Source organism: Meles meles, chromosome 15, assembly GCF_922984935.1.
Source record: "Meles meles chromosome 15, mMelMel3.1 paternal haplotype, whole genome shotgun sequence".
In the NCBI taxonomy this organism is placed as follows: domain Eukaryota; kingdom Metazoa; phylum Chordata; class Mammalia; order Carnivora; family Mustelidae; genus Meles; species Meles meles.
In genome coordinates this window covers 4,457,245-4,480,001 of record NC_060080.1, presented here as the reverse complement: position 1 = coordinate 4,480,001, position 22,757 = coordinate 4,457,245, and the positions used below count along the sequence as shown (strand labels likewise).

General features: G+C 52.8%; 1 protein-coding gene across 2 annotated transcripts in view; it reads right to left on the bottom strand.

The window, feature by feature from the left end:
* Window positions 1-9,127, bottom strand: part of RNF144A (ring finger protein 144A) — a 109,472-nt gene extending 100,345 nt beyond the window's left edge. Inside the window, exon 1 of one of the 2 annotated variants that reach the window (XM_045978929.1) lies at window positions 8,912-9,127. The gene's annotated coding sequence lies outside the window, so the exon portion shown is untranslated. The remainder of the gene's footprint in view (window positions 1-8,911) is intronic. The other variant, XM_045978927.1, reaches the window with a different exon arrangement.
* Window positions 9,128-22,757: the final 13,630 nt, after the last annotated feature.

Sequence of the window (22,757 nt, the reverse complement as noted above, 5' to 3'; positions counted from 1 at the left end):
AGCATCCTGCCGTACCGCACTGGCAGGACACAGCCCAAGCCGGTCCTGAGCTGGTCCCCCAGGAGAAAGCCTGTGCCCACAAGCCTGCACATGGCCAGGAACCGAGAGAAAACAAGGTCACCGTCACGGAAGCAGGGCACTGGGCCAAAGGAGAAGGAGTCGTGGGAGAGATTAAAGTATTAACAGATAAGAACTGTCCCTTTGGCTCCTCTGCAGCAAGGGGAATGTTCATTGAAGAAGAAGGAACTGAAAACATTTCCTTCTGAAACATGTTCATGTTTGCCGATTCCGGAGCCCAGTCCCTGGGTGAGGACTCCGTGACTAGTCAGCAGTAAAAACAAAAGAAAAAAACCACACCTTAAAGTCTGAACTATTGCACGAATGGGAAAGAGCTGAGGATGAGTGGCATTGCCAAGGACACTGGGTGTCCCAACTGGCTGTTTTTCCTGGAGCGAAACCAGAATTTACAAAATTCCAAAAGTCTAAGAGGGTCACACCTGCCCGCTGATTACAGAACCCCGTAGCCCGTCTCGTTCTGGAAAGGCCTCTCCAGCCCCCTTCCCTCTCTCCCTCCTTGTCCCTGCCCTCACTGCATATCCCTTCCTCTACCTTGGAAGTTCGCCAGAGGAACGGGCAGACAGGACAAGAGGAGGAAGGAGGAGCGGATAAGCTTGCTCCGGGACTCGGGCGTCTTCGGAGGGGAAAGAGGCCGACGCAGGTCGACCAGTACTCACGGAGCGCCTACTTGCTGCTAGGCACCGGGCCGGTTGCCAAGGGGCACAGAGATGAGCAGGACAGGGCAGCGATTCCCTGCTCCTCGCCGCACCCAAAACTACAAATACTCAGGGAAGGTTCAGATGTGTGCACGTGACACGGGCAAGACCCTGAGACCACGTGAGCCACGTGCACACGGGCCCCCGACCTTGCCCAAAAGGGTTCCCGCCTTTCAAAGCAGAGTGGGTGAGCCAAGCAAGCAAGGGAAAACCCACACGGGCAACGGGCTTCATGCTCCGCACTGTCCTGTCCGTTCCAGGACCGTCGCCCCAGCCCCCGTGGCCTCTCCCTCCCCCAGCTCCCCCATTCACCTGCCGCCGCGGTGCGTTCCGAAAAGCCTGATCTTCTTGGACAGAAGGGACAAGTGCAGCCGAACTCCCGCCACGCTCTTGCCACCTGAACAGGGAAGGGAGCCTGCAGCGCGTTGTGCCATTGGGACCCCGGGGCGCCCCGCAAGAGGGCAGAGGGTGCCGCGCCAAGGCAGAGGAGCCACAGAGCAGAACGTGGCCCTCGGGAGCAGAACGTGACCCTCGGGAGCAGAACACGGCCCTCGTGAACATGGCCCCCGAGCCGCCGAGCCGGGACCAGCAACGCCCCTGCCCGCCACCACAGAGGAAACATGAGCCCGTTGCTCCGAGTCCTTGCTCATGAGCCTTCCGCATGAGCCAAACATACGGGAGCAACAAAGACACATAATTAACATGTCACAAGTCAAATCGTGTCCCCAAAAGACATGCTGGGCTCCTAACCCCCCGAATCTATGGCTGTGACCTCAGTAGGGTCTTTGACAACAGGGTGGGCCCGACACCAGGACAACAGGTGACCGGCCGCTGCCGCCCACCTGCGTTCACCGGAACTGCCACCATCACCGTCCCAGAGGCTGGGTGGCTTCTAACCGGCAGACATCCGCTTCTCACAGTGGAGAAGGCTGGAAGCCCCAGATCCAGGCGCTGGCAGATTCGGTGTCTGCTGAGAGCCCGGCGTCCTGCGCGGTCGGCCGGCCATCCACTCGCTGTGCCCTCACCGCAGGGGTGCTCAGGGGGCCCGCCGGGCTCTGCTTCTCAGGACACCCGCCCCATTCACGAGCGCTCCCCACTCTGGACCGAAGCACCTCCCGAAGGCCCCTCTCCTCACATGTCACCCTGGGGATGGGGTCCGGCAGCGTCCGCTGGGTGCAGACACGGCCCCACGCACGGCCCCACGCCCGAGGACAGAGGCGAGTCAGGAAGGCGTCAGTGCCCACGCCTGGGAGGCAGACACTACCCCCCGACAGAGGTGGTTTCTTAGGGTCCCACGAGCGGAGGGAACACAGACACCTTTCTTCTCTCCTCCGCTACGTCCGGCCCTCCCCGCCACGCCGCTGCCTCCTGCAGCCACACTGTCCCGGTTCCCAGGGCCTGCGGCGGATGCTTCATTGAGACGCGGAGAAGAAAGAAGCGACTATGAGCTCAGCAGAGCGCCCGGTCTGTCTCATCCACACCAAGCACCGGGGCCGCCGCACCTGCCAAGCCATCAGGAAGAAGGAGACACAGTTTTAGCCAATAAATCCCCATCCCAAGGCAGCAGCTCCTAACGTCTTCTTTCTGGAAGCTCTGCTATTCCACGGTGCTCAGATACCGAGTGCTGCTGTGTGTGCTCCCAAGGACTACTGTGTGGCGAACGGGGCGTCGGGGAAAATTACTTGCCGGGACTGTTAGTTTCACAGACGGGGCCCCCGAGCTCCCCATAAGCCTTCACACTTCGCGAAGCAAAGCTCCTGGAACACACACCCTGTGTGAGCGTGTGGACGGGAGCTGGAACCAGAGACCGAAGGAGAACATAAGGCACTCAAGAAACAGAATCCACTGGATACGAGTTACCCCGCACACAGGCTCTGGGATCTTTGCAGCTGATCGTTTCGGTTCCTCTGTGGGGAGAACCACGTGACTCAATGGCCCACAGTGTGTCTCCCCGACCCTCTTTCTAGGAACCCTGACCACTTCTCCACGAGAACACCTCAGTCTCCCACTGGAAAGACCCAAACGGGTAAGGCGGAAGGAGCCCACCTCAGAGGGTCTGACCACCAGCTGGGAGCTCAGGATCCTCTAGAACAGATCCCGCTTGGCCCTACCTCATGCCTCCGGGCCTGCCGCACGGGGCTGCCTCGTCAGCGCTGTCCTGCCCTCCCAGTCTGCGCTCACTCGTGCCCGTCTCCAGCGTTCCCGTGATACACCCTAGGAGTCGCACACTGTGGTCCCTGTGCACACCCACAGAGAAGGCCCACGTCTGCCTCATCGTCCCCAGTGTCCCAGAGTGCCTCCGGGCAGCCCAGCAAGCCCTTGTCTGAAGCTGCAACGGACCTGGTCTGCCGTCAGCGCAACCATGGGGCCCAGGACCGGCAAGGCCTTCTGCGCTGCACCCTTGGCCCACAGGGCCGCGTGCTCTGGCCTTCACCCTGCAATCCAAGCCGACACCCCTGCCGCTTTGTGCTCAGCGTCTTAGGGTCCTGCAGGGCCCTGCTCAGTGGACTCACCTCCTAGAGAGAACCCTCTGGAGCGGCTCAGATCATGCTGGAGGACAGAACGTAAACTCGAATCCCATTTCTTCATTTCCCTCGTGAGCCACATTTCTCAATCTCGTATTCAATCACTTAACACACATGGACTTAGAAAGTGCCTGATACGTGCTCGGGGCATGCAACAGGGAGTAAGTTCCTACCCTTGTGGGGCTTATGATTTAGCAGAGGAAATCAAACAGTTACATAAACCACTAAGATTAGAGGAGAGAGTTTCAAGTGCAGTCACAGGTGGTGAAGGAGAAGTTGCTATGGAAGCACCTGGAGGAGAGAACGTTTCGGGCCTGCAGACGGGAGAGGGACAGCCAGGGCTTGGGAGGGGAGGGGCTGGCCAGCACCCGAGGCCTGCAGTTCCGGCCCGTGCCCGGGACACGTCCAGTGTCCCATCGCAAGATGCCAGCACCCAGGGAGGGGACCCACCTCAAGCCCCACGTTAATGATGCTACAGCTTTGAGAGAAAGGCGGTACGTGTTCCAAGACTGGAAGGACCCCTAGGAAGGAGGCACGCGGAGGTGGCAGGAGGACGCCCAGGACCCCCGTTGGAAGCCTGCTGGGAGAGCCACCCCAGAGAGACGGGCTGGGGCCACGCAGTGAGGAACCCTGAAGGCTCAACCAGGGGGCACACTCGGCACCCAACAAGCAATGGCGGTTGCTGAGGTTGTCCCAGCAGCAAAGTGACAAGAGGTCCAGGGAGAGATGATGAGGGACTCCCGTGGGGTTGACAAAATGCTTCCCAAGAAAGTCAGAAAGTACCTGTGTAGACTCTGGCTTCGGAACAGCTGTTGAAGAGGATGTTTTACCTCGAGGAAGAAGAGGTCTGCATGTTTCTGGGAAGGGGACGTTTCCCATCACCCACAAGCCAGGGGAGAGGGCCAGCCTCTCTGCCCCACCGGCTGCCCTTCCTATGGGAGAGGCAGGCAAGCCTGATGGGGGAGGGGCGGCGGGGAAGGCAAGTGATGGGGGGCAGGACAGCCCGCAGACAACCCAGCCACCACCCGGGGCAGACAGGGAGGATCAGTAGCCAGTTAACACATGCCCCAGAGCAAGACAGGCCGCAGAGGAAGGGCCCCCCGCACGGTCCGCAGACCAGCAGGAGGGCAGTGGATGTCTGGGAGGCGTTCTCTCCGTGCTCGTGGCAGCCTGCACTGGTCCACCGCCCTCCAGAGAGCCTTAAAATGCTGCCTCCCCCGAAGTCACACATGCCCTTTCCAAAGAACTGCTTGGAGCCTGACCCTTTGGCAGCCAAAAAAGGTCTCCAAAAATCACATAAGTAGGAGGTGTTCCAAGGACAGACACAAAACCTTGTTTAGCCACTAACCCTGCTGGAGACAGAGTCAGCGAGGAAGTCCCCCTGTTCCCCTGGGCCTGGGCGCAGGCTCCCCACCCCCACCCCGCAGAGCTGTGCCAGTTGGGGCAGAAGCTCCAGGAGCGGCAGCTGCACGGCTGGGCCCGACTCCCAGCTCCGAGGCCCTCCACAGCAGGCCATGGGCCGCGACAGGCCTAGGGAATCACAGCGGCCCTGCTCGGGGTACAGCAATGCAAGAGGACAGTTCCTGGATTGTAAAAATGACGGGGGCATCTGGGTGGCTCAGTGGGTTAAAGCCTCTGCCTTCAGCTCAGGTCATGATCCCAGGGTCCTGGGATCGAGCCCCGCATCGGGCTCTCTGCTCCGTGGAGAGCCTGCTTCCCCCTCTCTCTCTGCCTGACTCTCTGCCTACTTTTGATCTCTCTCTGTCAAATAAATAAATAAAATCTTAAAAAAATAAAATAAAAATGACGGCCGCCGCCGTGGTTCTGCTCACCTTCTTGGAACCCAATCTCCTTCAGCACGCGGACCTGTTTGGGGGAGGTTTGGGGGAGGGAAATGAAGAGACAGAGGCTCCAAAACCAAACAAGGAAACCCCACACTGGCAGGACCTTTTAGAAGACACCAGCCATGGAAGCAACTGTGGACACTCGGGAATCCCGGTCGGAAGGGCGATCAGAGAAGGCCGGCCTCCTGGAGAACAGGCCTGTGGCCGCGCGGCCGGCCCTCAGCTCCCGGCCCACCCTAGCTGCTGCTTCCAGCTCCCAGGCCCAGAATCTGACCTTGACCCTCCCATGTGGCCCAGCTAACGGAGACTCTGGCACCCTCAGCTCCAGCAGACAAACCCCTCACCATGGCCTGCTGCACTCTACACACGACCCCCCCATAGAACAGTCTGAGAACATGTGGGCCCCCCCAAACTGTGGCCGCCATAAGGTCACAGGATATATATTCTTTCCTGAGTCCCACGTGGGCTTCAACAGTTACCATGTGCCTGGCCTTGGACAACCCAGCCACTCTCTGTTTCACCTCCATCCTCTGCAAGGTGGGGACAGGCGCAGTGTCCGTCGTGGAGGGTCCTAAAAGAAGCGGGGCCACAGCCAAGGCCCCATCAGGCGACAGGACCGGCCACGTGATTGCTAACTGCTGTGTCCTCTCTCTCCTGCGGCCAGTGCTAGTGAACTCGGAAACATTGGCTGCCCCACTGCTTCCCACCACCCACGAACTGATTTGTCCTGGTAACACTGCCTCTCCCTTGTCAACTTGCTTCTCCAGGGGAAGCCCGGATCTCAGAGTCCAGGCCATTGAGGAAATATGCTCCAATTCAGGTTTTAGATTCCAGGAGGGAAGGCAGATGGACAGTCTCACCCCCAAGAACCAACACCTCCAAAGCCCATCTCTCAACACATCATTTGTAGGCAAAAACACTCTTCTTGAAAAATCCTTAAAATTGGTTGCATTTGGTGAGTTAACCTGCAATGCTGATTCTCCTGGGAAACACCTTTAACACAGCACATCACTATTTCTAGATCTTGGAAATCACTTCAGCCAACACCTGAGTTTTACAGCGCAATATCTGGGGCCACACGAGAAGGCTAAGACCTTGCCACCGGTCCCTAGCTGGGTCAGAGGCTGTACAAGCTCCGTCCTTCCGGACTAATCCCCAGCAAGTATGTGAACAGTTGCTGAAATTCAATTTCTTCCTCCAATTAAGAAAAGCTATTCATGTGTGTCAGCAACGTAGAAACAGAGGACAGAGGAAGCCAGTCCTGAGAATGATCACCTCAGATGACTTTCCTAGCCGTTAAGGAAAGGCACCTTCAGCTTAGTTCTTGGATCTCTAAGGTAGGAAGCCACCCAAGAGAATATGGAGAGGGTCCATCTTCCTCGGAAGCAATCCATTCTGCTCACAGCATCCTGGATCCCTCGGATATGCCACACCCAGAGATTCAGGGGCAGGGGGCGGTCCCTGCTTGGTCAGATACCCTGCTAGTGTCTGAGGCCTCAGTATCCCCACGAGTGACTCTAGACTCCCAGACCCCCGGAGCAGCTAACATGTCCCCATTCTCACTAGCCCAAGCACAGAGAAGGAGAAAGAACAGCTTGCAGTCGAGATTGCTGATGCCAGGCCCAGGCCAGCCATAGCCCTGTGTGGGGGTCCCCAGGCTGGGGTCTCTGACCTCTCTCCCCTCCAAGTCCCAATGAGCGGCTGGGCTAGGAATCCACGGTGACCATCTAGCTCTGTGATTCTCAGTCTGCAAGGACAGGCCTCCTCCTGTCTCCACCACCAGAGAGAAAGGCTCTCAAGAGGAGGGGAAATTTGAACAAAAGAAGGCAGCAGGGCCAAATTATGAACCACAATGGGAAAAACAAGCGACGTGGCTCCCAGCTTCTGGCCGAGCCCCAAATTCCCCCGCTAAACGTCAGCAGCTTCGACTGAAGAGTGTGTGGGGTCCTGTCCAAGTCCCAAACCACACCAAGACCACAAGAGAAGCACCGTCCTCTAGGGCGGATCTGCACGTGGGAATGACGCGCTATCAGACCAGGAGCACTCTGTGTGCTCCTCAAGCACACGCGTGTCAAAGTGCTCTGCCCGTTGTCCATCCCCCCTCCACGCGTAGCCTGTGGGTGCCCACCCAGGCGCTCCTCTCGTGGCTCTGCCCCCTGCCTCTGAGTTCCTAGCTCTCCCAGGTTACTGGCATTAGAATCAGGGCCCCTTTAAACATGTAAACTTCCAAACTCCAACTGTGCTGGATCTGGAAAATTCCCATCCCATTAAAATTAGGTTATTTGCATCCCATTTTCTCCTGAGATCTGCAAACCATGCCTGACCTCTGGTAAGTGGTACAGAAAGCACAGGTCCCAGTAGGTGGGACATGGGGAGGGGGTCAGACTCTAGAGACAGCACTCAGCGCACGGCACAACACCCTCTTCATGACACAAAGCAGGGTTCAGCTCCCTCATTCTCCTCTTCTCTTCCAAAATCATCAAGGGCTCCCACGGCCACCGGAACAAGACCCAAGTCAGCCTGCAGTTCAAAGACCGTCATTTGTCCGCATCAGACTTCTCCACTCACATTTCCTTTGCACTCTTTACAAAATAATAAAAATAAACATTATAAAGTCACTAGAAAACCACAAGGGACCAAGTACCTCATCTCAGTACTGGGGAAGGGAAGCTCAGACCCATGGGAAAGGTCCCCCAGCACACACCTCCTGTTCCCACCCGTCCTCCCACAGCAGTTCCCTCCCACCGGGTGCCCTTCCCACCACACCTCATGTTCCAGCTTTGAGTCAGGAGCCTCCCTCGAAAAGCGCAAAGCAGCCCTGACCCTGTCTGCATGGACTTACTTTGGGCCCTGCCCTTGACCTCAGAACACAGCTCCTCCGCTGGCTGATCTGGGGCAGTGGGGGGGGGGCACCCCCTCACACGCACCCCTTCACTGGAATGTCTCCTTACCTATCCCCAGGCCCCACTCCCAGGGAAGAAGCTTCCCGGCCATGGTGCGTCGCAGCATGTCCCCGTCAGAGGTCTTCCTAGGGCAGGGGCCACACGCCCCTTCCCCGGGGCAGCGGCACCCACTCCGGATATCCCCTGGAGACTTTCTCAAACCCTTTTCAGTCACCCAGACTTCTTCCCGGCACAAGACGAGCACACGGTATCTGTTGGACTTTTTTTTTCTTTTAATGCACTGAACAGAAAGGCAGGGAGGGAACTTTTTAAGTGACATCCTAGACCTGACCATGGAGATCATTAGGGTACAGTTAGCAGCCCCTTCCTCCCCATGACCAGAGCCGGGCGCCCAGGACGGTGCCAGGACCCGGGGCACCGCCAGAGGGCAGATGCCGAGACCCAGCCGGAGCGGAGGGCTCGGAGGGAGGGCAGCGGCCGCGGCCACCGGGCTGCGGGGATGGGCAGAGCGGGGGACGCGCGGCCCCCAGCCCGGCTGACCTTCCCGCAGCCTCTGCGTCCGGGCGGTTCGCGCTCGCCAGACCCTGCGGCCCGCGGGCCCGCGTTCGCCCCCCGCCCGAGAGACGCCCCCGCCCGGCCGGGTGCCGGGGACGCAGCGCCGCAGAGCGGCTCCCGGCCCCGGGGGGCGACGCGGGACCCGAGCTTCCCGAGCGGCCGCGGCGCTGGGGCGGCCGAGGGGCAGGGCAGGGCAGGGCCGGGCCGGGGTGGCGCCCTCGGCCGGGAGCCCGCGCGGCCCCGTCCCTCCGTCCCCGCTCGGCCGCGCCCCGCTCCCGCGATGCCGACACAAAGCGACGCGCGTCACCCACCTGGTCCCGCGCGGCCGGGGCTCCGGGGACCGCCGCTCCCGCTCGGCCGCGGGCGGGGCTCCGAGCGCTGCGCCCAGGCCGGGTGTGCGGGGCCGCGTGCGGTGCGCCCTCCCTGCCCGCGCCGCGCCCGCCGGAGCCGCCCTGTCTGCCCAGCCCGGCCTCCAGCGGGGCGCGCCGCCGGCGGGGGACAGTGGGCGGCGGCGAGCGGCACAAAGACGCGGGCGCCCAGGCTCGGCCCGCGCCCCGCCCGCCGCGCAGCGCCCCCTGCCGCCCGCCGCGCGCCCCGCCGCCGCCCTGCGCCCTCCGCCCTCCGCCCGCCCTGGGCGGCGCCTCTGCCCGGCGCGCGCGGGGACGGCGGGGTCGTCGCTCGCGGCGGCCGCGGGGACTCGGGCCGGGACACCCGCCGTCGGCGTGCGGGAGGCGGCAGCCGGCGGCGCAGGAAGCGGGCGGCCCCGGCGCTCCCGCCGGCCGATGGGGGAGCCCTGGGCCGGGCAGGGCGGCCGGGCTCGAGTCCCCGCGCTGCCCCCGCCTGACCCGGGGGCGCAGAGGCGCAGCCCGAGCCCGGCCGTCCGAGGACCCGGCTGTGGGGCTGCCACGGCGTCCCGGAAGGCTCTTCCCGTCGCGGCCCCGGTGGCTCTGACGCGCGGGTACCCGAGAGCCGGCGCAGCGACCCACCTCCCGCCTCGGTTCCGGCTCGGGGCAGCCCGAGACGGGAAGGCAGAATTCCTGCAGGCTTTGTTCTCGCCACTCCCCAGCAGCTACAAGTTGGCCAAGCGCTGAACTGCGTGCGTCCCGGGCAGGCGCGGCTGCACAGAACCCGCTGGTGTGCACGAAACACGCCTCCTTCGCCGCGCGGACTCTGCGGAAAGACGGGCCGCAGCCGCGAGGGCGGCCTTCCTCGACACCGTCCGCTCCTCCGGGCTCCGAGTTCGAATGCCTCCACCTGCCAGACCCGCTTAAGGGGTCATCTCCTTGCGCCGGCCTGTTTCCGGCTGGGAGACACGGGTGAGAAGAGTGCGCGTGCCCTGCCCTCTGGGAAGGGATTAAGTAGGTCCGATGCGGGCAAAGCGGCATCGACAGGAGGGATGCACCAAACTCTACGGACTCTGCCGTCCTTGAGGATGATCCCTCCCATTTCCGTCCATTATACAAGGTTCTCAACTACCTGGAGGCTGTGTAGGCGTTACCTTCCTCTCCTACATACTCATCTGCTTTTAAAGCATAAATCGGTCTCGTCTCCACTGAGAAGTTATTCTGGTCAATATCCCCTCCTCAAAGACGTGAACAGGCGCCTGACCTCGAAGTTCTCTCAAATTCTTCACAGAAGTGTCATTATTGAAGAAAAGGGCACCATGAGGGGCACCTGGGTTATTCAGTTACTTATCCTGGAGTCCTGGGGTCCAGCCCCAGTCAGGCTCCCCGCTCAGCAGGGGGTCTGCTTCTCCCATGGCCTCTGCAACTCCCCCCACGCCCCGCTTGAGCTGTCTCTCTCTCTCTTGCTCAGTCTCTCCCAAATATTTTTGTTTTTTTAATGAAAGAAAAAGGCACAGTGAGAAGAATCCTAATACTCGGTTGCTCTGACCTTCAACAGGACATGAGAGTGGTTCCTCAGGGCTGCGAGCCTCACAGAACCAATACTCGCGCCCCCGGGAACGTGGTCATGGCACAAGACAGGACCCAGCGATGAATGGGCAGATGGATGGATGTCTGCAAATCCACCAGGAATGGAAATGAGCCCATGTATTCCATGCTGGATGGGTCCATACTGGGTACCATTTCTACCGCAAACAGGGGCGTAGGATTTCTAAGGGAAAGAAACAACTGGAACTGGCAGGGAGAGTGCTCAGAAGAACCATGCTCTCAGCCAAGTGTGTAACTGAGACCAGACTAGGGTGTGCTCATGAGTTGACCTGCGTATGACTTCATTCCCACTCTGTCTTCATTAATGACATTGTCAGGGAACGAGGACACCATCGATGATAATTTAATTTGCATACACTAATCGCAGACACAATTGTTTTCTATGATGACCTCATCCCCTATCTCCAGATCTCTGAACTTGTCAAACACTTAGCTTGTTTCTGTGTTGATCATGCCCTCTGTCACACTTTATGTCTTGGATATTTACTGTCTGGTTAGATCTCAAGATTCTGTAGAATAGTGATGAAGTCATTTTTCTATGTTTCTCCCATAGGGCCCTGGACATGCTAAGCACTCAATAAATAAAGAGTGAAATCATCTGCTCTGAGCTTTGCCTTGGAGCGACCATCCTGGTTCTCTCCAGGGATAAGCTGCCTGTGTCTTTCAAGGTCACGTCCACTCATCAGTCCATTGCCTTCACAGGTCATGAGCTGGGGCCATTTTCCCCAGAGGTCTTTCATGTCAAGCCCATTTTAAAAGACACCCATTGTTCCTAAGTGTTTGTAACTCATCATTCCCTCAAGGAACAAGTGTCATTTTGATTACCTACTAGAGGCAAGGTTCTGTGCTAGATGGTTAAACAGACTGCCACCATACATGGTCCCAGACCAGAGAAATGGAATTCCATTCTCAAGTGTCTCCTCTCAACAGAAAATTGGGGGAAGCTCAAGCTTCACACTCATGGCTTAAAATAAAAACATTTCAGACAGTTTGTATGAATTTATAATCACACGTTCTATAAGTACAGAAAAATTTGTCGTTCCTTTTATTTTTAAAATCAGTTTAAAGCACCTGGTGGGCTCAGTCCATTAACCGTTGGCCTCAGGTCATGATCTCAGCATCTTGCCCAGGATGGAGCCCCAGTCAGGCGTCCTGCTCAGCAGAGAGTCTGCTTCTCCCTCTGCCTCTGCTTCTCCCCCCTGCTCGTCCTCCCTCCTCTTTCTCCATCTCTCTCTTTTTCTCTCCAAATGGGTAAACAAAATATTTCTACAAAAATCAAATAAAATCAACTTAGATTCCAGAGAGCCGCCAGCCACTAAACGCTGGTTATTGTTCTGACTCTCTTGGCTGGGATACCCAGGAATCAGGAGGGTTTCATGGTTCTGGCGATGAGGGATGTGACCTGGATTCACCTTCAGCATGTGACCAGGTCCTCTGACAGTCTCCTCCAAGCCACGCTATCCCTTTTGAGCAGGCTGGCCACAGTTTCTCATTAAAGGGCTCAGTTCCCCAGGGGGCCCAGGTGGCTTGAAAGGGACAGGGCAAAGCCAAGTCTCTGCCACTCTCAGAATTTCTTGGGAAAGCTCCTCAGATCTGCACTCCTGCTTCCTGCCTCTCAAAGGCCTCCTTGGGGTGCCTGGGTAGCTTAGTAGGTTGGGTATCTCCTTCAGTTCAGGTCATGTTCCCAGGGTCCTGGGATCCAGTCCCATATAGGATTCCTTGCTCAGGTAGGGAGCCTGCTTCTCCCTCTTAACCTGTCTCTCTCTCTCTCTCTCTCTGTTTTTCATGCATAAATAAATCATATATATATATATAATATATATAAATAAATCATATATATATATATATGTATATATATATATATGTGTATATATATATATATATATATATATATATATATATATCTCAAGGCTTCCTCTTTCTTTCCCAGCCTACACATCCCAAATAATCCTATCCATGCACAGAACGTCCACATATGACAGGATGAAGAAAAATTGTCCTCAGGCAGCTCTGCCGTAAGCTCTGCAAACACCCTTAGAGCTAGAAAAAAATGCAAGGTTCCAGCAATTTTCCTAGGCAGTCCGGAGAGAAGATGCAAAAAAGGAAGCTTACATTACTATCACATGAAATATTATGAAAAATAGCGCGAGGAAGAAAAACAAAACTTCAAGGAAGAAAACACAAGTGGAGAGAAAGCATTCAGCCCTGCTGTCATTTAAGAGCACTGCCATGGGTTGATTTGAGTGCCTCCAAAGTCTTAGGGTGAAGTTCTAAAAACCTCATGGTCCAACCTTCTATGGAAACGGGGTTGTTACCGACGTCCTTAATTCAGATGAGGCCATCCTGGAGCACAGCGGGCCCTAATCCAAAGTGACTTATAAGAAGGGTAGGCAGATATACACCTATGGAAGGTGCTTTGTGAGCTTGAACCCAGAGGCTTGGTGATGATTCCACCAACTGGGTCTCCCTGAAGTTTGCCAGTAAAGCACCAGAAGCCAGGAGAAGCCTGGGAAAGAGGGTCCCTCCCAGCCTCAGAAGGAGCCAAGCCTGCCAACCCCTTAATCTCAGACTTTCCGACTCCAGAGCTGTAAGATGATCCATTTCTGTGGTCTAAGGCTTCGGGCCCCTGGTTATTTTGTTTCAGCTGCTCTAGCAGACGGATACATGCAGCTAAAAATATGCCCATGTGTGACTACAATGTGGGGAATAAGTGTCATGACAAAAATTAAAATGCAATATACAAAGGCGGTAAAATAAACAGTATTGTGACAATTACTAAGGGGATACCTCAATGAAGGGGCGTCAGAAGGGAGCTCTCAGGCCCTCTCACTCCCGGTCAGTCGCAAATCCAGCAGGAAGAGAGGGACCTTGCAGGAGGAGGCTACTTTACTACACACATAGGAGGAAGGAAGGCTCTCCTCGAGGTCAACAGCTCAGCCCATGAGAAACGGTCACAGCTCAGCCAAGGAGGAGTCACCACATTCCTGCTCTCAGTTTACGCCAATGGACCTTCTGTGGGTAAAGGCCTTCCCACCTTCCCCGTTTCCTTCACCAAAAAGCGTTCCTCCCCTTTGCTTGGTAGACTTGTCTGTGGTTTTTGCCAGAGCTTGCTTGTCCTAGATCGCAGTTCTCTGCTATTCCTAATAAACTCATTTTTGCGGGTAAAATAACCAGCAGCCTTGTTTTTAAGATTAACAGTCATAAAAAGGAAGGTCACGATGCCAAGAACAAAGTAAGATCACTTTTCTTGGCATCTTTTCCAGAAGATAGAGACATTTTCTGTCCTGTTCACCACCACACTCTGGTCAGGAAGGACAAGTTCTGGGCACTCAAGGAGTATTTGTTGAATGAAGTAAATGCATCCTGTCTTCCACGATTCTTGCAAACTAGTACTTCTCTCTGGCTCAGACGGAAATGCCGTAGATTCTCAATAGATGTTCAGACCAGAGAGAAGGCTAAGTTTAATCTTTTTGTTGCACCTATAGAAAACTGAGGTTTAAAGTGGCTTTTGACAATTCTAAGATCACTGCTAGCTCGTGGCGTAAGCGCTGCTATTACTCAAGGTCTTGGCAGATTCAGAATTCTTCTGACATTTTATTATACTGCTTTTCTATAGCAATCAATAGAATATGGCCCTTGGGGCTCAACAGAATTTAGAGAGCCTCTTTCAGTTCTGAAGGGATGATTAAATTATATTCAACGTTAGTTGGACTTAATTGCGGGCAGACAGTTAATGCTCACTAAATATCCGCGTGTTTCTCCACATTTCCAATCCCTTTTGCAGTTAGGCAGTGATATAAGATTCGTTTTCTTCAACAGACTGTGGGTGGGGCAGGGCGTCACTTTGGGGCTGAGGCAGAGAAGAATTTCAGAACCTGACTTGGCCAGCCCTATCATAGTGATTCTAGAGCCGCTCCCTGAGATGTTTGGATCACAGCATCAGCCTGGGTCTCTAAGCTGCTTCTCTGTAGGACAGTTCCCAAGAGAATAGGAAGCCCCATGTGCCGAGCTCCCGAAATTGCTGGGTGTACTTGTTACCGCAGCTTCGTGGAGTCTCAACCATCAAAGGCATTCATTTTAGACGCGTTTCAAGTAGCAGGGAAGAGAGTCAGTGTGCATTGCCAAGTAAGAACTGGTTGCCAAGTGTTAGACATGAGAGCTCACCTGAGGCAGGTAGCAAAGAGCCTGGAAACCTGGAACCTGGAAGGGAAGGGAACCTGGAAGGAATTCAGGTATCAGGTCGACAGAGAGGAAACTCAGTGTGGAAACCAGGAGTGTGTGAGGACAAGAGGTGGGGGGCCAGAGCACATTCCTCGTGGCTGCACGGCGTCATGGGTTCGAGGTATAAAGGATGGGGGCGGGGCATGGTACTGTGTCCACTGATCAGGCATTGGGTGAGGTGTCACAGGTGCAATGAGGGAAATGCCTCGTGCAGACCCATCCACAGACTCCAGGCTCTCCCTCCCCAGCTGCTGGGAGTTTGGGATGCTGACAGTTCACCTCCCGGGAATTACCCTCTCCCACAGGAAGGAAGCTCCTGCACCAAATTTCTACCCCCTTTCTGGAGGCGGCTGCTTGAAATGGCTGGTCTGCCATCCAGGGTTAAAGACCAGCTCTTCTACCTTACCCGGAGCCAGTCCTGAAGGGTCCCAGCCCACAGATCCCATCCACAGATGATCCACAGCAAACACATTCCAGACCCTCTGCTCGCCACTCCGGTCCGACAGCATCCTGGCCAGCCAACAGCCACCCCAGAGCCTGCGTCCCAGGGCCCTGACCACTGTACCTGAAGACCAGGGAAGAGTTCCAGTCACCGCGATGGGGTAACACCGTCCCCAGGACAGACTGTCTGGTTTGACCGAACAGAGGGTTTATCGCTAAGAAATGAGGGTGGCCACTGGGCCTGGGCCTCGGCTCCACCTGGGAATGGAAAGTTCTGGGGGGACCACGGAGAGTAAGAAGAGAACTGGGTCTATGCAGACCGTTTATGGAACCGAAGAGAGGTAAAGACCCCTTTAGAGACTGTTTTGTTTTGTTTCTGTTTCTTTTTTTTTTAAAGATTTTATTTATTTGAAAGATAGAGAGAGAGAGAGAACACAAAGGGAGAGGGAGAGAGAGAAGCCAATTCTCCATGGAGCAGAGAGCCTGATGTGGAGCTCAGTCCCAGGACCCTGAGATCACAACCTGAGCCGAAGGCAGACCCTTAATCGACTGAGCCACCCAGGTGCCCTGTTTCTGTTTCTTTCTAAAAACTGTTTTGATTGTATTTAACATATCCTGGTATGATTTTCAATGTATTAGTCTTGGATTAAGTCTCCTTAATTCAGTCTCCTTAATTACAGACAATTCATAGAAATCTTTCTTTCTCGCTATGAACACACACACACACACACATACACACACACACACAACACTTCACCACCGCTAACGTGGCAAGGCACACACCTGGATTCCCTCCTCGCCTGGCAGCCTGGCAAACCTCTCCTCATATTTCAGACTCAGTTCCTCACCAATGTCTTTGCTAACACTTCTGTGACTCCTTCGGATGATTTTTGTTTGGTTTTAAGACTTTATTTATTTGAGAGAGAGAGAGAGAACAAATGAGAGAGCACAAGCAGGAGAGAGGGGGAAGCAGGCTCCCGCCAAGCAGGGAGAGCGATGCCGGGCTGGATCCCAGGACCCTGGGATCGTGACCTGAGCTAAAGACAGCGGCTTAACCGACTGAGCCACCCAGGCACCCCCTCCTTTGGATTCTTTAATCTGTCCTGTGCTCCCTGTGCTTCTGCAATCTTTTCTTTTTATCTGTGTGTCTGGCACTGGACGGGGCTGAGTGCAAATTTAGGCTGAAGAACGCGGCTTCTTTCCTTCTCCATTTGGCGTGCATCTGAGGATCTAGCCATCCGCCTTCCCCTCCCCCCGCCCCCCGTCCCCTCTCATAGCTGGTGTGAATGTTGGACCTACTGGGCCATGTTTCTGAGAACTTACTCTTATCCCAGTGATGTAGTCTGGGGATGTTGGTGAGGTCTGGAGCCCACGGCCAAGAAAAATTCTTGAGACATCTTTGGTGCAAAAATGTGGTCTTACTAATGCACGGGGACAGGACCTGTGGGCAGAAAGAGCTGTTGCATCGGGCTTGTGAGGAACGACTGATGATACACTTGGGGACTGGGGGCGCTGAGGAGAAAGGGTGGTGTCCAAAAGGACTTTCCTATGCTCAAGAAGACTCGCAGGATCCTGGGGGTGTGGCTATGGTCAAGCTTAGAGAGTTGTTTCCTTCCAGTAAAGCCTTAACATTAAGGACTGTTACACACTCCCTATCACAGGTCCTTGTCAATGGGCTGCAGGTCATAAGGAAATCTGATTTTATCTACGTTCCCTTTTGCCTCTGTTTCCCACATCACTGTGGAGGGAATGGTGACGTTAGGCTCCAGGAAACTGAGCTATGGGTTTCCGGAAGTTAGGCTATTGTTAAGAATGTGTTTTCCTTGTAAATCACTGGGACGTTGGTGACCTGGGGGAGGCTCCTGCCGAGCAGGACTGTGATCTTGTCACCATCAGTTAACCATTCGTTCTTCCTTCCCTCCATTTTAGGGCCACCAGGGGAGCCTGGGGAATGTCAATTGCATCCCACCCCAGAGCTGGGGGCTGGGGGCTGTGGGGTGGCCTCTGCTTGCCTCCTGTTCGCTCATCACCAGGACCACGAGGTAAGGACAGACCCCGTTTCCCAAAAAGAAGACAGACATTCACAACATCTAATGGTCAAGAGAGGGCTCCACAGCTCCGCATAAACAAACAACAAAATAGGCAGCTGTGGAGTCTGGGTGTCCTGCAGTTGGGAAGGAGGAGGGAACAGCTCTCCGCTCCTCTTGGCCCCGGCAGGGTCTGAACTCCGAGAGAACCGCGGTCTCTGCCACGTGAGGACAGACCAGTGGGGATTTTACCCATGTTAAAAAACAATGTTCGACAGAGTGAATTTGAAGATCAAATAGATTTTCTTAAGTGATTCATGAATCCTGTAGCATTCCTGAGCACGTGGAGAACCCCTAGGCCGGCCGCACGCAGGGGAAGGTGTTTGCAGGAAGGACAGTGGGCAAGAAGCCAGCAGTAGCAGGAGAAAGAAAGGTTTGTTTCAGGCCAGGACGTCTTCTTCTCAGGGGGAAACAACAGCAGGGATTCAACCTGCAGATGGCCTCACCAGAGCCCGTTAGGACCTTCCAGAAGGACTTGTAAAAGGTCACGTCCCAGGGAGAGGCTGAAACTACCCTCGGTCTTGTTGGCTGTGCTGGGGACAAAATGCCTCCATTTAGAGCTTGATGTTTCTTTTTTTAATTTTTTTAACACCCGGAACCAAATCAGCTAGCACCTTGATCTTGGATTTCCAACCTCCGGAAGCGGAAGAAACACAGGTGTGTGCTGGACCCAGTCTGTGGTGGTTGGTCACAGTAGCCGGAGCTGAGTCAGGCCAGCTCAGTCCAGGCAACACTGGGAGGCTTACCATCTGTCAGGTTTCCTGGGAAAGGCGAGAGCTCTGACTCAGGATGTGAGGGGCAGCAAGTTATCCCTCCTGAGAAGACATGGCTCTAACCTCACAAATTCTCCCTTTTTCTGAGTCCTCAGTAACTATGTGCTTGCTGGAGAGAATTCTCAGGAAGTTGGTTACAGCTCAGACCTCAAGAGAGAGCACTGATTAGAGGTCAGAGGAGCTAAGGGGGTCTCAGGGTGTGAGACTGTGATTTATAATGAGATGTAGGTTTGGTCTTTGTTCCCCTTCCTGTCAGGGCGCTCCAAAGACCCTTGGAATTTCCTAAGAGATGAGAGCAAGTGGATTTTGTTATGCTAGTAAGGTGACTTTGGAAAAGCCCTCAGGATGCAAGCTCCTTGCCAGGGGAGACAACCTGGTGATTTGAAGGTTGGAACTTGCCTTCCTACCCCCAGACCTCTGGGAGGGGAGAGGGGCTGGAGATTTTCAATCACCAATGGTGTACAATTTACTCAATCACCCCTCTGTAATGAGTCCTCCATAAAAACCCAAAAGGATGGGGTTCAGAGAGTTCCCAGGTTGGGAAGACATAGAAATTTGGGGAGATCGGTGCCCCCGGAGTCGGCATGGGGCTCCTAACCTTTCCCCCATATCTTATTCTACGCATCTCTTCCTTCTGGTTGTTCCTGAGCTTTATCCTTTTATAATAAACATCTAGAAAGTAAAATGTCTGAGTTCCATGAGCCTCTCTAGAGAATTAATTGAACCTGAGGACGGGTTGTGGGAACCTCTGATCTATAGCTGGTCACTCAGGAACACAGCCGATGCCCTGAGCTGGGACAGGCATCTGAGGAAGGGTGTGTGTCCTGTGGGCTGAACCCTTAGCCCGAGCACTCAGAGTTAAGGTGGATTATGGGGCACCCCCAGGTCCTGGAGAATTGCTCCGTGGTGGGAAGAAAGCTTGCATCGAATTGAGAGCAAAATCAGCCAGGGCCAAGGCAAGATGGCGCTGAATGAAAACATAAATCACTTTTGGACTGTTTCCCAGACCCTCCAGGAATGAGTTTGCACAGATAAGCTTTATTATTATTATTATTATTATTATTATTTTCTTCTGGATAAAGTGGATTTCCAGAACATGAGATATAGTCACATTCATCAACAAATGTGTAAGCAACTCAAAAATGAACACCAGTGATTTTTTTTTTTTTTCCAAACCAACTGTGGTTTTTAGAAGGACATTGAATGTCTTCTCATCTATTAGTGTGAATCGTGAGGAACTGGCTGTTCTCATTAAAGTATAAGAATGCTAATTGGCTTTAAAAACCTTCAGAAGATTTTGTGTGGGAAATAAAATTGAGAATGAATTCAATTCTGTTAAAAAATATGCCTGACCAGAAAGACGTGAAGTAAATTAGCAGTTACCTCTGGGTGATACGATTATAGCTAATTTTTATTTTTTTCATTTTGCTTTCCTCTGTTTTTCAAGTGTATGCCAAAAATATAGTATTTTCAGAGTCATGAAAAAAATGTTCAGGTCTTTCGGGCTTTCCCAGCCCATCTCAGTAGCATCTGAGTTGGACTTGCTGTGTGGACTTCCTTTGTAATTCACCCTCCCTGCCGCCCCTACTGGATGGGGCACTTGGCAGCAGGGGTTGTGTACCCCAAATGTGGCCCAGACACAATGATCAAGGACTCAAGCTGCCTCCTTAAGACTCTTTCCCTGTCCTCAAGGCCTGGATCTGACCTGTTCTCTGGGGCTGGCGCCCAGCGCCGTCGCAGGCATCCAGGAGGATGAGGGTCGTTGAGGTCACATCTCTCCCGGAGAGGTGAGTGCCCGTGCCCGAAGCAGAGGTCAGGTGAAGGGGCGTGTCTGAGAGAATGCGGCAAGGCCAAGGGGGACCCATCCAAATCCGGAGGGCACGAGGTGGCCACTGGGGCCAGGAATGCAGAGCTCTTGACTCTAAGAGCCTGGAACTGCGAGCAGAATCAGACAGGAACAAGTTTTAATGCTCTGAATGAAAAAATAAACCAGTTATGGGAGCGATGAGAGGGAGGAGTGCTGGAGTGCAGCGGGGGGAGGGCTCGCGGTTCCCACACTCGTGGGGCCCATCAGGACAGGTGGATGGAGGTAAAGGAAGGGCTCGGGAACTGAACCCGCAGCTGGGAACCAGGGTGCCAGGGTGAGCTCTGCACCTCCTTGGACTCCAGTACGAGGCACCTGCCTGCCCCTTGGACGTCTGACCAGGTCATACTCAGAGCATGGAGCTAAGAGCCCCGGTACGGAGGCCAGTGCTATCCCAGGCGTGATCAAGTTTTAGATACCTGGTCCCCAAGTTGCTGGCTTTCGTTGTAAAATGCAAAGGGCATTTTCCTCAGTGACTCATCTACATTCTTTCTTGTTGCTGATTGGGTTGCCTAAATATACTTATTAATTATTGATAACCTTCATTTTTAAATTATACTTGCCTTTAGCAATGGCATTTTGTAAAAACACATAATTCCTTTAATTATGCACCGAGGAGGGGCTTCATTACATAGACCCACTGAGAGAGAAGGTGTTGTACAAAAATATTTTAATATATTACGGCATCTTACAATACATCAGACAGGTATTCAAGAGCATCACATAGGAATAAGAAAATATATTTTCCCCCCAAACTGGGACCTATATACACTCAAGACAAAGACTTAAAATCTTACAGCATGGCGAGTTTCCCCCTAATCCCAGCTGATTAAACGGTCTTTCAACAAGTGGGCAGCCAAGAGGGAGAATTATTGCCTGATGGAGCCTCATTGAGACTTCCACTAGTTTTAACATCACGGTTCTCTCTATTAACCCTATGACTAGAGTCCAAATGCCAGGAGATGGAACAGGAGCCTGAGTTCCAGATGACTCAGCTGGATGGCCTCTGCCATCTTCAAACTTCAGAGAAAATAGGCAACTTTCATGTCCTTTATCACTAAATGACAGCGATGCTTCATGCTTTTTAAATCAATACACCGTTACTCGTGTCTGACCTTCACGGGTTTCTTAAGCAGAATTCTGTTCTTATTATTACGGTGTAAGCCGACTTAAAAACACCACAAAACCTTTGCCCTCAACACTTACGCTGAGGTGCCTCAGATAAATTACCATTTGATACTTTCCTTTCTTTTTTCATTAATGATGATAATTTTTTAATTCCAAGTAACCAAAAGTGCTGTGTTGGTTCCAGCTCTTCCGTCCCCCGCTGAGTGCCCACCACGGTGAGTGCCCTCCGTTTGTTTAAAAAAAAAAAAAAAAAAAAAAGTGTTTCACAAAACTGCAAACTCCTGTTTAGAACTGAAAAAATAAAACAAAATGTTAGGTAATCCAAATCTGAATTTTACCCTAATGCTATATGTCCATATTTCTCCCCTCGAAGAAAAAGAAGACTTTTCGGTATTTTAAACATTGCAAATCCTGACGGGGCACGAGGTTGTGGAGCAACTGGCGTCAACCTGGTTGGAAAAATATTTAAAATATTTCTCAGGTGCCGTTTTATTTTTCTATGTTTTAGACTTCCCTTTGGGGAAAGAGTTATACAATTTCCTGCATATTGAATTTGAGTGAATTTGAGAGAAATTCATTCCAACTCAGGTGTGGGCTTCTGACCTAGATTTTGTTTCAAATAATAACGACTGAGGCCCCGCCGTCTTCCAGACATCGTCTTCAGGGCTTCCGCATCTGTGATCTTTCTTTGCTGAATTTGCTCTTGCTGAATAATATGATTATCAGCAAAGTGTGCTTATGTTACATTAAAGAAAAAAAAGCAAGCAAAACAACCTTTCATATTTATACAAGTTATATTAAGGTAATTCTAGCTTAGTGGCTGTCAAAACCCATACAGGAAGAAAGATTTCTAGTTCACTTTTCTCTTAAAATATAACACAAAGTAAAATGGAAAAATACATGACAACCTATCCTGTTTTTAAAATTAATTAATTTTAAAAATTTATTTATATATTTATATATGTATTTTACCTATTTATGTTACCTTGTTTGAGATGAGACACAAAAATATTTCAGTTGAATGATAGTGACTTAAAATATGAAGTAGAAATATATTTTCTGACAAAAAAAATTTACAAAAACCAAACTTTCAAAAGCACCAGGTCTGGAAAGTGGATTAAGTGGGATTCTGTGTGGCTGCTTAATGGACTCAGGGAACATTTACTGCCACCTAGTGACCAATACTGGTATGGCCGCTAGATTAAAACATGCTTGGGCATAAAAATTTTCCATGATTTTGCTTTTCTGAAACAATGATAGGAAATTGTTGTTTTCCAGGCAATGAGATATTGTCTAAATTACATAAACAAACTGCATTGATATTTCCACAAGGAGGCGACTTTGTTCTCTGACCCAGTTTAGGTGACATTTCCCAAAGAAGCTGAAAAAGGAAGGCATTTCTCCTATTGACTGAAATTATATCCTTATTTCAAGTGATTCAGAGTTAGTTGAGACCTATTATATTGTGCCCTGGCTTCATTTACATAAAATCCAGGTACATTCTAGACGCTTCCATACATGCCTTCTTATGTCCCAGTCCAATGCTTTTTCCTAACACAAGAGGTTGATCTAGTAAGATGTCCTTCCTTCCTTCCTTCCTTTCTCCTCCTTCTTTTTCTTATTTTTTTTAAATTCACTTGAGAGAGAGGGAAAAGGAGAAAGACAGAGAGACAGAGAGAGCACAAGCAGGG